The following is a 17,488-nucleotide window of genomic DNA, read 5'->3' on the forward strand; positions in this document are numbered from 1 at the left end:
CATCCTTCTTCATTTTTATAAAATAAACAAATACATGTGTAAGTTATAAATTAAAAATAGTATACAAATGAATAAAAATGAATGTATAAATCAACATACCTTTTTAAATGCAAGATAAAAAAAAATTAATGTTGATGTAGAACTTGAATCTGGATAGTTGCGTACAACATCATCCCAACTATCTTAATTCAACAATTTAACCATTTGTTCTTGAATTTTCATGTAAAATTTGTGACTGCATAGATAAAGTAAAAAAAGTTAATATAATGATATGTATAACAAATACTACCAAGAAGAACATGTTATATTTAAAAGAAAATTATAATCTAGAAATAAATAAAAAAAATTCAACAAACTTACTTTCGAAATTCCTGAGACATTTCCTCCAATGACAATTTCCCTGACCTCACATGAGATAATATTGTTTTGAAAATTTTTTCATCCTTCACTCCTTGCAATGCTCTCCAAGGTGTGATAGTCATATCTTCTAGAAGCTGCTTCATTTCAAGACCTAATTTACTGTTGCTACATATCAATGGTTTCAACCTTTTGACCTTCTGGTTTTCAATGCCAATGTTCTCCCACATGCTAAAAATCTCATTAATCAACTACCATATCTCTCCAGTTCTAAAGGTTGACTCGAAAATGTTATCAATGCCTATGAATAAATCACTAAGTCTGCCACCTTTTGAATTGATTTTCTCTTCAATTTGATAGCCTATTTCCATACAACATTCCTTTCAAAAATCTATAGTAACATTTAGCTTATCCCCAACACATTTTTCTTCAAATTCACTATGAATAAATCTAACCCTTTGGATGAAAGTCACAGCCATCCTATATTCATTATTTGAATTATGATCCCATGCCACTAACTTTGCTTATGTATCTAATAAACCAGCATATATGATACATTTCACTGTTTCAAAAAGTGGGTTATTGGGACATTCCTCCATTAATTGTCTTTGAGCTTCTACAGAATGGTTCCCCCCAAGCACATAATAATTGTATTCAAAACATTTTGACTTATCAAATGCTTCTTTTTTGGGAACTTGAATTGGATCAATAAGAAGCACATAATTAACCACATGACCATATGGATTGTACCTCATCAATGTCTTCAAGTTGTGAACATGAAAATGGTGTGCCTTTTTGATTTAATATTTACATTGTCCTTCACTTGCCTTATAGATTTGTATAACATTAAGCTGAAATGTACGGCCACCCTCAATTAAGTTTCTCTTTATCAAGTTCTGTCGAATGACATTTTTTTTTGTTTTGATAATGCCATCCTCTAAATCAGCTCCTGGTGTAATGATTTCTTTGCTTTCTTTTGAAGTTTCACTACGTTCTTGCCTGTTGGTAATGACTACTTCAAAATGTTCAACTTTACTTTTCTTCCTCATAACATTCTCATCATTAACTAGAAGAGATTTATTCTTGGACATTGTTACTTTTGGCCTTTTACGGCTCTTCTCAGTTCCAATGTCATCCTCAGTAAAGACAACATATTTTTCACTTCCATTTTCAACTTCCTCATCTTCAAAAGTAACTTGTCTACCTTTGCTAGATTTATCCACTAGAGGCTTTTTTTCTGATCCTTAGGATGTAGTTTTGTAGCATCATGAATTACTACATTTTTCTTGTTTGCCATATCTTCCTCTTACAATGAGTAGAAACTCTTGACGACTTTCATAATATCATTCTCTATGAAATGAATGCCTCTCGACCTAATTGAACAACTTTCAACAAAATTTTGGCAAACAAAATATCATATGTCAATAAAAACAAAGTTACAAAAATATAGTGAGACAGTTACAAGAACGCAAAACACAAATATAAATAACAATAATTACGATATTTTGTGTCATCTCATTTACGATTTATTTACATAACTTTGTAGATACATCTCTCGTGTCATACAATGAATATGATAACTGGTATTTAATCCTTTCATGTGACTTGGGCAGTTTTGTAAGTCTGTAAACAACTTCATTGCTCAGTACCGAACACATGTTTATGACCTTTCCCATCACCTCATAAATTCCATTATTATTAGGTATATCAACATATAGATATATATGCACATTTCGACTTTATCTTTCTTTCACATACCAAACATTTGATGGAAGTTTCACTTGTTTTGATTTCTTCCAGTATGAAATCATCTTCTTATCATTTGAGGCACTTGAAAGATTTGTAGCCATCAGCTTAGTCAGGGTTCATTCAAAAATGTTATTTAATTATCCACCTTTAAGAGTCTTTGGTCTAGAAAGACTCACAGAAATATTCTTTGATGCAATTTTCTAGGAATCACCCCACCACCCCTACGGGTCGTTGGGCCGCCGGGGTAGGGCGGGGTTGGCTGCAGCCCCCCATCCCACCACAATGGCCCAACGGCCTGCAGGGATCGTGGGGCGATTCCAAGAATCGGCTTCCCACCCTCGCAGGCTGTTGGGCCGCTGGGGTGGGGCGGGCGGCTGCGGTCGCAACCACCCGCCCCACCCCGACAGCTGCGGCCACAACTGCCCACCCCACCCTGGCAGCGCAATGGTCTATGGAGGTGGTGAGTCGATTCCCAGAATTTATCCACTTTGTTCGCAGTGGGCATGGTGGGCCTGGTAATGCTCACGGCGGCCAAATGGGCCCGTGGGTTAGGAGAAGTGTGGCTGGCGTGAGCTGATTGCGAGAATCAGTTGCCACACTCGTGGGCCGTTGGGCCGCCGGGGTGGGACGACGTGCTGTGGCCAGCCCCCGCCCCACCCTGGTGATCGATTCCAGGAATCGACTGTCCCCCGCACAGGTCAATTCCTGGAATCGGCCGCCACCTCCACGGGCCGATATCGGGAATCGGCCGCCACCCCAACGAGCTGTTGGACCGCAGGGTTGGGGCAGCTGTTGGTCGCTGCCCCCCACCCTACCCCGATGGCCCAATGAACTACGGGGGTGGTGACCGATTCCCGGAATCGACCACCACCCCAGCAGGTCGTTGGGCCACCAATGTGAGGCCAGGGGCTGGTCGGAGCCCCCCACCTCACCCCAACGGCTCAACGACCCATGGGGGTGGGTGCATGATTCGCAGAATTGGCTCGCAACCCCTGCCGGCTGTTGGGCCATCGGGGTGGGGCGGTGTACCGAGTAGCTAGCCCGACTACCCCTAACCCATCGACCCGTTTGGCCACTGTGAGAATTACCGGGCCCACCAATGCCACTGCAGACATAGTGGGTAAATTTAGCCCACAAAATTTTTTAATTTAAAAAAAAAAAGAAGATAAACTTCATTAAACTTATTTAATTTTAAAATTTGCAAATAAGAAAAATTAACTAACCTTTCAAATGCAAGAATCCTCCGTTGAATATGTTGTTGATAGCTATGTAGTTGCTCCAAAAATTTTCTCCAAGTCTTTTAGCGGACCTCGGAAAACCTTGGTGTGATGTGAGTAATAGTTATAATGAAATTTATTATGTAGGTGAAATTACGAAAATGTTTTACCATATGGTTAATGTGGGATTAATTTGTTTTAAAAAAAAATTAACATGTTAATTTTGTTATTGCGATATAGGAAACTATGATAAAGCGAATATTATGGAATTGTTTTACAACACGATGATTGTGGGATTAATTTTTTTTAGAAAGTATTATAAAAATTTAAAAAAACATTCAATTGTCTAGTAAATATTATATAGTTTAACTATTAAATTAATTTAGGTGAAATATTTATTTTACAATTTTAAATTTAAAGATTTATTTCATAAAAAATAAAAATAAAAAATAAATAAAAAATAAAAATTTTAGTTAAAATTTTTCAGTAAATTGTACAATAAAATAATGGAGGGAAATACATGAAATGAAATTTTCGGAGGGAAAAAATTTGGCGAAATTTTTTGGGGGGAAAATTTCATTCTTTAAGCTAGATAATATCATTAGGAAAGTCTGCATTTGTATCATTCAACCTCTTCTATTTTAAATGGATGGATTCCTCTGATAGTGAAGTTTCTCTTTGTGAAGCATCGACATCTTCATGTAACAACTCTATTCATATTGATGAATATAATGGAAATTCTTCCACTATGAATAGAGATTCAATTGTTCCACTTAGTCCTAATTCTAAGGACTATAAGAGAAGCACTGATGAAAGAATGGATGCATAATATCAAATAAATAAAGGGTCATGGTTTACACTTATTCCTAATCCTAAGGATTATGAGAGCAACAGTGATGAGGAGCATGATGAAGAATTTTGAAAGAATGGAGTGTCACGATGTCCACTTAGTCCTAATCCTATAGACTATGAGAAAAGCAATGATGAAGAGTATGATGATGAATTTCAAAATAATGGAGTGTAACAGACTCCACTTACTCCTAATCCTATGGACTATGAGAGCAGCAGTGATGAATAGCATGATGATGAATTTCAAAAGAATGGAGTGTCATTGTGTCCACTTAGTCCTAACCCTATGGACTATGAGAGCAGCATGGATGAAGAGCATGATCAAAAATTTCAAAAGAATGGAGTGTCACGATGCCCTCTTAGTCCTAATCCTATGACCTATGAGAGCAACAACGATGAAGAGCATCATGACAAATTTCCTATGAATGAAGTGTCACGGTGTCCACTTAGTCATAATCCTATGGACTATGAGAGCAGAACTGATGAAGAGCATGATGAAAATTTTCAAAAGAATGGAGTGTCACGGTGTCCTCATAGTCTTAATCCTATGGACTATGAGAGAAGCAGTGATGAAAAGCGCGATGATGAATTTCAAAAGAATGGAGTGTCACGGTGTCCACTTAGTCCTATTCCTATGGACTATGAGAGAAGAATTGATGAAGAGCATGATAAAAAATTCAAAAGAATGGAGTGTCACGGTGTCCTCTTAGTCCTAATCCTATGGACTATGAGAGTACAAGTGATGAATAATTTCAACTGAATAGAGTGTCACAGTGCCCACTTAGTCCTAATCATATGGACTATGAAAGTAGTAGTGATGAAGAACATGATGAAGAATTTCAAAAGAATGAAGTGTCACGATGTCCACTTAGTGTTAATCATATAGACTATAAGAGCAACAATGATGAAGAGTACGATGAATTTTTTTAAAAGAATGGAGTGTCACAGTGTCCCCTTAGTCCTAATCCAATGGACTATGAGAGCAGCAGTGATGAAGAGCATGATGACGAATTTCAAAAGAATGGAGTGTCACAGTGTCCACTTAGTCCTAATCCTATGGACTATGAGAGCAACAGTGATGAAGAGCAGGATGAAAATTTTCAAAAGAATGGAGTGTCACGATGTCCTCTTACTCCTAATCCTATGCACTATGAGAGCAGTAGTGATGAAGTACAAGATAAAGCACTTAGTCGTAATCCTAAGGACTATGAGAGTAACATTGACAAAGGACATGCTGTAGCATTTTCAGTAAGTAAATAGTCATATTATTGACGTAGTCATAATTCTATGGACTATGAGAGCAACACTCACAATGCACATGAGGAAGAATATCCAATAAACATCGAGTCAAATTTTCCATTTAGTCCCAATTATAAGGACTATGACAGTAGCATTGAAGAAGGGGAAGACAAAGAATATTCTCTGAGTCAGTATTTGAAAAGCACAGCTGGTCATAGTGCAGATAACATTCCTCAGAGTGATGATGAAAATGCTTATACAAATGATGATCCAATGATGGAGATGTTGCCAAGAAATATTGTATCGAGGAGTAGGAGCAGACCGTTTCATATCAATCCAACATGTTCTAGTCATACAAGGGGAAGAGTAGAATATCTGACCTAAAGTTGTATCAACATTCTCATTTCAAGTGAATGTTGTCAAAAAGATTGCTTGAAGTATATGGATTTCAAATTTTCATTAGAGAAAAGGAAGAGATATTTGTCAATGAATAAAATCATGCAAAATTCATATTTAGGTGGGTGCATGCAATCTACATTTTCAAGTTATGATTATCATATTGGGTCTTTATTTATCTGTAGAAGGGCTTTCAAAATGTTTCATTCGATAGGTAATTTTCGTCTCTCGAGAATCCAAGAAAATTTCGAAAAGAATCCCACATTTTATTCAGAAGTACATCATAAACGATAGTTTGGGCCATTATCAAATACTGTAATGTCATGGATGAAAGATTTATTTTCAAAGCATGTAGAGTGTATGCCAAATAGAGAGACAATACATATTCTAGATAATTTTTCAAGACGAGAAATCTATAACTTATACAAAGAATATGCAGAAGGTTCTGAGAGACATGGTTGGTTTATTACATATCAATATTTTGTGAAGGTATGGAAGAAAGAATTCAACAATGTTTGTATTCCTAAGAAGACGAGGATGGGGATTTGCACTACATGTGTTTTTCTTAAATAAAAAAATGGACAAATGTGAATGGTCAGAAAGTGGTAAGCATTTATAACTTTAACTTTTAAAATTGTATAGTCATCAACTATGAAAAAGTATTTCTTAATGGCTTTCTTTTATGTTTTGTAGATTCAATTGTCAAATAACTTTAGGAGCATCACAAACAACAAACAATTGAAAGGAAAAAGTTGTATAAGCATCGAAAGAAGTGTTACGATAATCTGGATAAATATTGGATGTGGTAATTCATGGTATGGACCAAAAGAAAACACTTCTAACACATTTTGTTCGCACGCCCAAAAATTTATAGGAGGAAAATTTTATTCAGTACCACTTGGTCGGTTGTATGGTCTTCAATGGGAAAATGTTGCCAATGGTGTACTTCATAGCTCTAAATATTCATAACGATTCAAATCTGAAAATAACCATAATTCATGATGTGCTTTCTCATTGGGCTGGTAATCTTCCTGAAGTTTTGTATCTACAATTGGACAACACTTGCCATGAAAACAAAAATCAAGTTGTTTTTGGATATCTAAACATGCTTGTTGAATTGAGATTTTTTCATAAGGTAAAGGTTGGTTTCCTTCTTGTTGAGCACACTCATGACCATATTGACCAGATGTTCAGTCGTTTTTCAGTCACATGAAGGATGAAGGAAGTTGGGAGCTTGCCATCATTAATTGAATGTATTAAGAAATCATACATGCAAGAGCCTCCTTTTGATGTGTTGGAAGAAACTGTTGAGATACGAAGGTTTATTCTGGGATTGCATGGTAAAGAGAAATGCATTGAACAACTTAATGACATTAGCTTCCAACATCAATTTCGTATCAAAAAAATTGATGGGAAAACACTAATATGGGGCATGAAGTATTCAACTATTGAAGAATGGGCACCATCACCAGGTTTGGAATTTTTGAAATTCACTCCAGATCATCCAATATTTGCCTCAAAAATATTGTTATTACAATTAATTGGTGAAGTCCATAATGCACGCAGACAAAATAGAGATATAAATTATTTTGATTGCCTAGAAGAAATAAAAAAATTTATTAGATACACATATGAGTACTTTGACATTTTTGATTCAGTTTGGTGGAAGTAATTTTTAAATAATAGAAGTGATATAATTTCAAAAACAACAAATGAAGATATACCTTTGAAAAATCCATTTATTTGGCCACAAAATGTGTCAAATGAACATGAGGAAATTAACATTGTCGAACAACAACAATATCAAGGTATTATTAATTCTTCACAGGTAGAGGAAAGAGAGATGTATATTGGTTCAAGAAGACCTCATACACAACGTGAAGCCATGGGAGACCATTACAGGGGTTTAGTATAGGATAATAAGGAGGGTTGCATGATCGTAGTGCTAGCAGATGGAGATCCCAATGGCTATCCATTCTGGGTTGCTAAGGTTATAAAGGTCTTTATAGAAAATGAGAATGTTACAAGTGTTGAAGTACATTGGTATGCCACAAATACACACCCATTTAATGGTGTGTATAAGCCAAAGATGCTAGTTGACAAAAAAATTGGTGGAAAGAGAAAAAGAAGGGGTACAAATATAAACCGCCATCACACAGACCTCTTAAAATTGGAGGATGTTCACATACTTGTTTATGACTTCAATTAAACAAAGAGAGGAACTCTTCGCTTCGAGACGATAGAGATTCTGAAAAGGTTGTTACCAGAAGGAACAATGTTGAGATGGGAGTCTACTCAAACGAGTCATAGATCAAGACTATTTCTGAAACCTGAAATGATGGGCATGCATGTGGACTCAGATCGGGAAATAGTTGATGAAAGAGAAGAATATGCAACATCTTCATCTACATCCAGTCACTCATCTGAACATGTGAATTTTGATGGTGTGAAAGAAAATATGAGTGATTTTGAATAATTGTCTAAGACATTTTATATAACTGACGTTTGCACTGTATCTTGAAATAAAAGTTTTGATTTTCATATGGTGTTAAATTAGAAGTTATGAGTCATTTTTATGTTGTTTAATTATATGTCTCAGTTATGATGATTTTTATTGTTTAGAATATCTACAATGCAACATTAAATTAGAGATATAATGTATGTTTCATTCAATATACAAATAATGACATTTTGATTAATTTAGTCATGTAATTTGTTCATAATGTCATGGTTTTTTAATTTTATGGTTGAAAAAATTCCAATTTTTTTGTATCTTTAATTTTATGGTTGAAAACAATTAGAATTTTAGCAATCGTTAGTCTGATGTTATTATATGTTTAAGAACATGGATGAAAACTAATAGAATTTTAATGTATTTAAGATCCCATTATTTTTCCTTTATGGTCATTACTAAAACATGCTGAATTTATACTTAAGAAAGAAAAATGTTATTCTACAAAAAATATTAGTTTGTTTTTTTCCACATAAACAATTTGTTTTTTTGCACATAAAAATTCAATTTTACTAGCATTTTTTGAAAATGTTGAAAATTCACCCGGAAAAATAATAATAATAATAATAATAATAAATAAATAAAATAAAATAAAATAAAAAATAAAAATAAAAATAAAATAAAAATAAAAATAAAATAAAAATAAAAATAAAAATAAAAATAAAAATAAAAATAAAAATAAAAATAAAAAATAAAATAAAAAATAAAAAATAAAAAAAAAATAAAAAATAAAAATAAAAATCATCATTCCAGTATCAACACTTTTCGTTTTCAGGGTGCGTTTTGCAACAAATTTTCATTTTCACTGCCATTTTTAAAACATGTTCAAAATTGACCCTAAAAGAAAAACCATCTTTCCAATATACACACTTTTCATTTTTAGCACTATTTTTGATATTTTTTTGGGGTTTCTTTGGCAAGACTTCCCATTTTGAGATTATAGTTCTCGTTTCAAAGTTTATATTTTTGAAAGTTAAAAGGGTTATTTATGTCTTCTTTAGGTTTCTTAAATGAGTTTTTTATGCTCAATGAAGGCTTGAGTGATCAATCCCTCATATTCACCTCTTTTAGGATCATTGTTTGTGCTCCACCTACATGAGAATTCTATGCTATAGGAATATCAATTGACCCTTTCTCATGATCCTCTATATGAGAATCGTTGGGCTTAATATAGGATTGATTAAAACTTCCTCACCACTTGTGCTAAGAAATCTATATGCAAACACTTAGGGTTATTTCTCTTACTTGATAATTGTGTGTGATATTATATGAACTTCTTCTTCTTGTTCTTACTATGTTTTCTTTCATCAAACAATGAACAAAATATGTAGCCTCTCATCTAGGGGAAAGCCCCTCATTTAGGGGAAATCCTAGTGAAAATTATTCTCTTCCTATAGAAATAGATTCAAATGAGAAATCCAAGACCAAAATCCCTAAAACAAGACCCCCTCCAAGCACCACGTCATCCCTTCAGCAAAATCCCTCCCAACTAGTCAATGTCAAACCAAATCAACAAGGGTGAAACCCTTCTAGAACTACTAAAAACTCAAAATTCTGGCCCCCGACATCTAAATTTTGGACCTGTAGTAGGTGTACATATCCAACTCCCTACAACATCTAAAATTTCACACGTGTGAGTGAAAATGGTCTAAAAACTACGTCAAAACTTTGATTTTCCTTCCTACTTGCTTCAACTTCTCTCTCCTTTGACTTTCTTGTCTTCTTTATTGAATTTTACACTCTTCTATTGTTGATAGAAATTGTTTTTATAACGGTTTCTAATGAGGTTGAAATCACGTGTATTTTTACCGTTTTTAAGGGCTCAAGTAGCCTCTTCTAGGTTGACTTAGACTCGTAGGCCTGACTTGGTTTTAGAGGTCAATATTGACAATTTTGACTCAAAAATAATTCTTCTTTCTTGTTAAAATTTACCCAATAGGGTCTTCTACATAGGAAAAAGACACCCTTGATTCATTACACATCTCTTATTAACTTGACAAACATTAGGAGCATGAAAGCATGCTTGACCTCAATGACCGCTTAAATGGAGCATGAAACCCATGCTTGAAAAGTAATAATTTTATTTCTTTTTTTGATAGATACATAAGATATATATAATGACATGAGTAAAATGAAAACTATGAAGACCAAACATAGTTACATTTTCAACACCCCCCTGCTTGAATGGAAATACTATGCTAGTGGGGAGGCTGAATAATCCTTCATTTATATCCCCTAGATAATATTGTTATTTTGGAGAAATAAAATCCCTTTTTTAGGATTTGTCTATATGTAAAATCTATTCTTGACAAAGGATATGCTTATCCTTCAACTACATGCCTCACAATGTGAATACCATCATTGAGGAAGGATTAATGGAGGCTTTTCCATACTCCCCCTCATTCAAGCTAACAACATAGAGAAGCATTGAATAAAACTTCTTTAGGATCACCCTCCATGCAAAATAGTTTTTTGCGGAATGTTCAACCAACCCCTCCACTGGATACCCATCAATGTCATTGACCAAATTGAATGTTTTTCATGTATATAATTTTCTTTATATTGTACGAGGGCTTGAGTGTTAAATGTATTGAGCCAATTTTTGTCTCTTTGGTCTTGCGGATACAGATTGAATGCACTTATGGATATAACATATGTACCATTTTACATTAATAATAAAAGTTAGAAAATTTTCTTCGAAAAAAATTAAAATAAATCTATATGTATTTCAATCCCTTATGGTAAGCATGAAGTTTTCATATGTTTATTAAATAAATTTAAACATAAAATTCTAAAATATTATAGTTACAAATATCAACTGTCATTATATATAAAGAATTATTTTGGATAAATAAAATAGAATACATCAATAATTAGCATTATAAAATTTTATTACATTTGGATATAGAAAAAGCTAAATAAATTTTAAATTAAAAAAGAAATTTTCATAATTTAAAATTAAAAAAACAATTTTCATAATTTAAAATTAAAATTTCCAATTTCCAATTTATGACATTTTAATATTGAAAAATAAAATAAAGTTATAAAATATTTAACCTTTTAATATTGCAAAATAAAATAAAGTTATAAAATATTTAACCTTCTCTAATTTTACTTATAAAATATTATAAATTTTTATTTCTTTGATTATTGAATTCTTAAAATAGCATCCTATTTTCTCATAAAAACATGAAATTTATAACTATTTTATCATCAATTCCTTTCATGTAACTACATCGTCAATACCTTTAAAAAACTTGTCATTACTTTTTAAAAATCATAAAATTTATATCATTCTCGTTTAAATTAAAAAAAAATTATTTAATCAAATTAGTAATTACACTTATTACACTTGTCATTTAAATTTACCAAAATGTTAATTTTTCAAACCTAGCATATATTTAATCTCTTAATCTATACCAACTTATACCAAACTAGAATATATCCTACTCTTAGTTCATATATATTCATATATGTGTCATGCTAATGAAACTAAAGTACTTTAGGACAAATGGAAAAGCTCTCAAAAAAAATTACAAATAACATTTTTTCTTTCCTAAAAAAACTAAAATTTTAAACGAGTGCAAGATTAAATAAATATATTAAACCATTGCAAGATTAAAAAAATCTATGAAAGTGAACCTTCACATCTCATCATTTCACTTGGCTCCCAATTATATATCCAATCATAGCCCTTTGTATTATCTAAAACTTCCCTCTGTATGTTCATAAAATCATAAATAGAAAAGACAAATCATCAACTTCTCTCTCCTTTGACTTTCTTGTCTTCCGTCTTCGATTGTAGATAGAAATTGCTTTTATAATGGTTTCTAATGAGGTTGAAATCACATGTATTTTTACCCTTTTTAAGGGCTAAAGTAGCCTCTTCTAGGTTGAATTAGACTCGTAGGCGCAACTTGGTTTTAAAGGTCTATATTGACAATTTTGACTCAAAAATAATTCTTCTTTCTTGTTAAAATTTACCCAATAGGGTCTTCTACATAGGAAAAAGACTCCCTTGACTCATTACACATCTCTTATTGACATGACAAACATTAGAAGCATGAAAGTATGCTTGACCTCAATGACCACTTAAATGGAGCATGAAACCCATGCTTGAAAAGTAATAATTTTATTTCTTCTTTTGATAGATACATAAGATATAGATAATGACATGAGTGAAATGAGAATTATGAAGACCAAACATAGTTACATTTTCAACACCCCCCTGCTTGAATGGAAATACTATGCTAGTGAGGAGGTTGAATATTCCTTCATTTATATCCCCTAGATAATATTGTTATTTTGGAGAAATAAAAACCCTTTGTTAGGATTTATCTATATGTAAAATCTATTCTTGACAAAGGATGTGTTTATCCTTCAACTACATGCTTCAAAATGTGAATACCATTATTGAGGAAGGATTAACCGAGGCTTTTCCATACTCCACCTCGTTCAAGCTAATAACATAGAGAAAGGGTTGAATAAACCTTCTTTAGGACCACCTTCCATGCAAAATATTTATTTGCGGAATGTTCAGCCAACCCCTCCATTGGATACCCATCAATGTCATTGACCAAATTCAATGTTTTTCATGTATATAATTTTTTTTTTAATATTGTTTGAGGGCTTGAGTGTTAAATCTATTGAGCCAATTTTTGTCTCCTTGGTCGTTGAGATATAGATTGAATGCACTTATTGATATAACATATGTACCTTTTTACATTAATAATAAAAATTAGATAATTTTCTTCGAAAAAATTAAAATAAATCTTTATGTATTTCAATCCGTTATTGCAAGCATGAAGTCTTTATATGTTTGTTAAATAAATTTAAACATAAAATTCTAAAATATTATAGTTACAAATATGAATCATCATTATATATAAATAATTATTTTGGATAAATAAAACAAAATATATCAATAATGAGCATTATAAAATTTTATTACATTTGGATATAGAAAAGGCTAAATAAATTTTAAATTAAAAAAGAAAATTTCCTAATTTAAAATTAAAAAAAGAAATTTTCATAATTTAAAATTAAAATTTCCAATTTATGACATTTCAATATTGCAAAATAAAATAAAGTTATAAAATATCTAACCTTTTAATATTGCAAAATAAAATAAAGTTATAAAATATTTAACCTTCTCTAATCCTACTTATAAAATATTATAAATTTTTATTTCTTTGATTATTGAATTCTTAAAGTAGTATCCTATTCTCTCATAAAAACATGAAATTTATAACTATTTTATCATCAATTCCTTTCATATAACTACATAGTCAGTACCTTTAAAAAAAAATCATTACTTTTTAAAAATCATAAAATTTATAGCATTCTCATTTAAATTAAGAACTTTTTTATTTAATCAAATTAGTAATTACACCTACTACACTTGTCATTTAAAATTACCAAAATGTTAATTTTTCAAGCCTAGCATATATTTAATCTCTTAATCTAAACCAACTTATACCAACCTAGAATATATCTTACTCTTAGAATATATCTTACTCTTAGTTCAGATATATTCATATATGTGTCATCCTAAACTAAAGTACTTTAAGACAAAGGGACAAAGGGAAAACCTCTCGAAAAGAAATTACAAATAACATTTTTTCTTTCCTAAAAAACTAAAATTTTAAACCAGTGCAACATTAAATAAATCTATTAAACCATTGCAAGATTAAAAAAATCTATGAAAGTGAACCTTCACATCTCATCATTTGACTTGGCTCCCGATTATATATCCAATCATAACCCTTTGTATTATCTAAAACTTCCCTCTATAGGTTCATAAAATCATAAATAGAAAAAACAAATAATCAAAATCAAGCAATAAATTTTACCCTTAAATTAATATACACATATAGTAACTAGGTTCCTTTTTAATTGAAAATATAAAAGAGGCAAACCCATAACTCAATCTATATAAAGTTCTCTGAAGAATTTAAAGTGAAATGAGATATAAATTTAAATGCAAAAGTACAACATAGTAATCAACATTATATGGGCTCTGAAGCCGCGCATCTCAGCAAACCGCGACGGTTTCAGATAACATCTCATCTCGCTGCCGCAGGACCACCGGATAGGGTTTCACTATAGGGCGCTAGGGTTTCGGAACAGGTGACAGATCGATGGCATCGGGGAATTGGGTCACTATCCGGCATGGAGGAACTACCGGCAACGGACCTCGTGGACTATTCCGAGGATCCGTTGTCTGGACAGACGATTTTCGTCGACCTTTACTTAGCATCTTCGGGAGTCGCATCTACATCCGCAGAAGGCTCACAGGTACCGAATATTCTGACTAGGGTTAATCCGCTGAACTTCACCGCGCCTTTCCAAGGTCTCGAGGCACCGCCACTCTCACCTGGTACTGCCTTCCTACTGGCATCTTCATCTCCTGTGTCCCTGTCTCTTGAAGATATACCATCTCCACCGACAGAACCTCCTATTGCGCATGAAGAATCAAGGGTTCCATCACCACAGAAGATAAATTCGTCTATCCCCCCAGCGTCGAATGGGCCAAAACCCTCAGGATGTTTTGGTACTCCAGCAGTAAATTCAAGCCCCCCCAGGCCATCCTCGGCGGGTACTGCAAACCCTCTCTCGGAACATCCGTCTGCTCCTAGAACAAAAAAGCAGAAAGCGAGATGTGTTAGGGCCATCAGGAAAGATACTACGGTCTCATTCGGCAATTCACCAAGTTTTGAGGAAACTATGGCGCTAGCTTGCACTGTATTGGTGGGTCACGTGCGAGGGCGCACATACTCGGCGGAACGGTTGCTTCGATGGGTTAAAGAGATTTGGGGCTCCCTGCTCCCACAGCTCCCGGAGGTTGAGGTCCTCCCTCGTGGATGGTTTACCCTTCAATTTGCCAGCGAAGGCCACACGAATACAGTTCTCGAGCGATACTGGCACATCGAGACGGCTCCCGTACTATTGAAGAGATGGACCCCATTATTCGATCCTGAGAGGGAGCAAATCGCTGCTGGTCCACTGTGGGTAAGATTACCAGGACTTCCCCGCCAATATTGGAACGACGAGGCCTTCATCAAAATCAGAAATGCTCTGGGGACCTATCTGGATCACGACCGATCCTATGTAGACACTCGAAGGAGAACCATGGCTCGCATCCTGGTACATCTTGATACCAGGGAAGGACTAGAGGAGGATATCACATTGCAATGGGGCAGGCACAGGCGTATTCAGATATTGGATTACGAGGGTGTCCCATTTCGGTGTAACCGGTGTCACCAAGTGGGGCACCTGTACAAGGATTGCCCTCTTATCAATCGCACAGACAGTTCTCCAAAGCACACTCCTAGAGCACCTAGAATAACTGCGCCTCAGATTTCTCAGCCATTGATGGGAGTTTCGGCACCTCAAGGAGCTCTACACCACCCTGCGAAAAACATCGAGGGCTCATCCACTCCACCCCTGACAAGGGCAAGGGCAGCTGCTGCAGCAATCCAGAAATCGGGTACAAATCTCTCTCCTCCCTCATTCTCTCTTTCCCATTCATCTGATTGCTTAAATTCAATCTCTATCACTATGGCACATTGCACGATTCCGCCGCCCCCTTTGATTACTTCCATCGTCCCTCCTTCCCTCATCCCTGCACATTCTTCGCCTCCATCCCCCCCTCCTGTGTCTCCCCCTGGATCAAAACCTCCTCACCAATATTCTCTCCGCCCTCGACCCTCTCAATCTGCAAATTCTGACGGCCAATCGGGGCTGGGCATTATTCCCCCTGATCCGGGTCACTCCTCCTCCAGGGGTCGAAAATCAAACCTGAACAAAGCCATCCGACGTGCTGGGGCGGAAGTAGCTTCGGGGCGTCAATCCACCATTGTCGGGGTCCTTAGAGCTTCAAACCCCCTGCAGTGGGGTCCCCCATGAGGTGCCTTTCCTTTAACTGCAGGGGTCTGGCTAGTTCCCCTAAAAAACTAGCTCTTAAGCGACTTTTTGAGGTCGAATTGCCGGATATCATCTTTCTTCAAGAGACTCTGGGTTCTGCAGAGTCTATATCTCTCGCCCTAAATTCGATTGCGCCTAGGTGGCATTTCATCGGGCTGGATGCTATGGGCCGATCAGGTGGACTGGCCATCGGTTACAACCCTTACTCCATCCGATTGGACTCTTCCTGGGGAGGGCTAGGATTTTTTGGCGCTGACATTTTCTCAAAGGACTTGGGCCTGTCTTTGCGTATTATCAATGTCTACGGACCTTGTCAGCAGAGAGAAGGATTTTGGCAAACCCTCCTCGCTAGGTCACTGATGAATGCGGAAAATTTAATCCTGGGGGGTGACCTAAACTTCTCTTTGGGGTTTCGTGAATCATGGGGTTCATCTGCACAAGCTGACTCCATAACAGATTATATGCGAAATCTGCTCGAACATCACGATTTTATTGATATCCCCATGAATCACCCCCTTCCTACATGGCGAAATCGAAGGATTGGGTCTGCAGCTCTGGCCCGTAGGCTTGACCGCTTTCTGATGAAAGGATCGCTGGTCCGTCATCTTCATCATTATAAGCAGTGGGTGGGTGCAGGGGGAAAATCTGATCACTCCCCTATTCTGATGGAGATTATGGGTCCCCACCCAAAGCCAAAAGCCCCTTACAAATTCAATCACCTCTGGCTACAGGATCCTGGTTTCTCTAAACTTGTCACGGATTTCTGGTTAGCCCACCCAATTAGCAGGGAACCTTCGCTGGCAAGGGGTTTTGTCAAAACTCTGACTGAACTCAAACATATCGTGATTGAGTGGGCAAAGGTGAAAAAGGCCAAGGATGATGAGCTGCTCATCTCGGTGGAAGAAGACATAATAGCTCTATTGGATGAGCATAACTTGGGCTTTATTTCAGAAGAAAACAAGAATCGGCTTGTTGAATTGGAGAAGCAGAAGCAAAGCATCCTCAAGCTAAGGGAGGAATCGATTAGGCTGAGGAGCAGGGCTATCTGGCTAAAGGCGGGGGATGAGAACTCCAGATTCTTTCATAACTTTGCAAATGGGAGGAGAGCGGCTAACACCATCTGGAACCTCCCCATTCCGGATGGGGGCCTGGCGAACTCTTTCAACAAGCTCTCTAGTCTAGGCACATCCTACTTCAAAGGTATCTACAAAAGCCCTGTGGGTACAAACCTTGCAGAAATCAT

Source organism: Pinus tabuliformis, chromosome 3_2, assembly GCF_031772625.1.
Source record: "Pinus tabuliformis cultivar Carrire ecotype Pingquan chromosome 3_2, CPIR1, whole genome shotgun sequence".
In the NCBI taxonomy this organism is placed as follows: Eukaryota; Viridiplantae; Streptophyta; class Pinopsida; order Pinales; family Pinaceae; genus Pinus; species Pinus tabuliformis.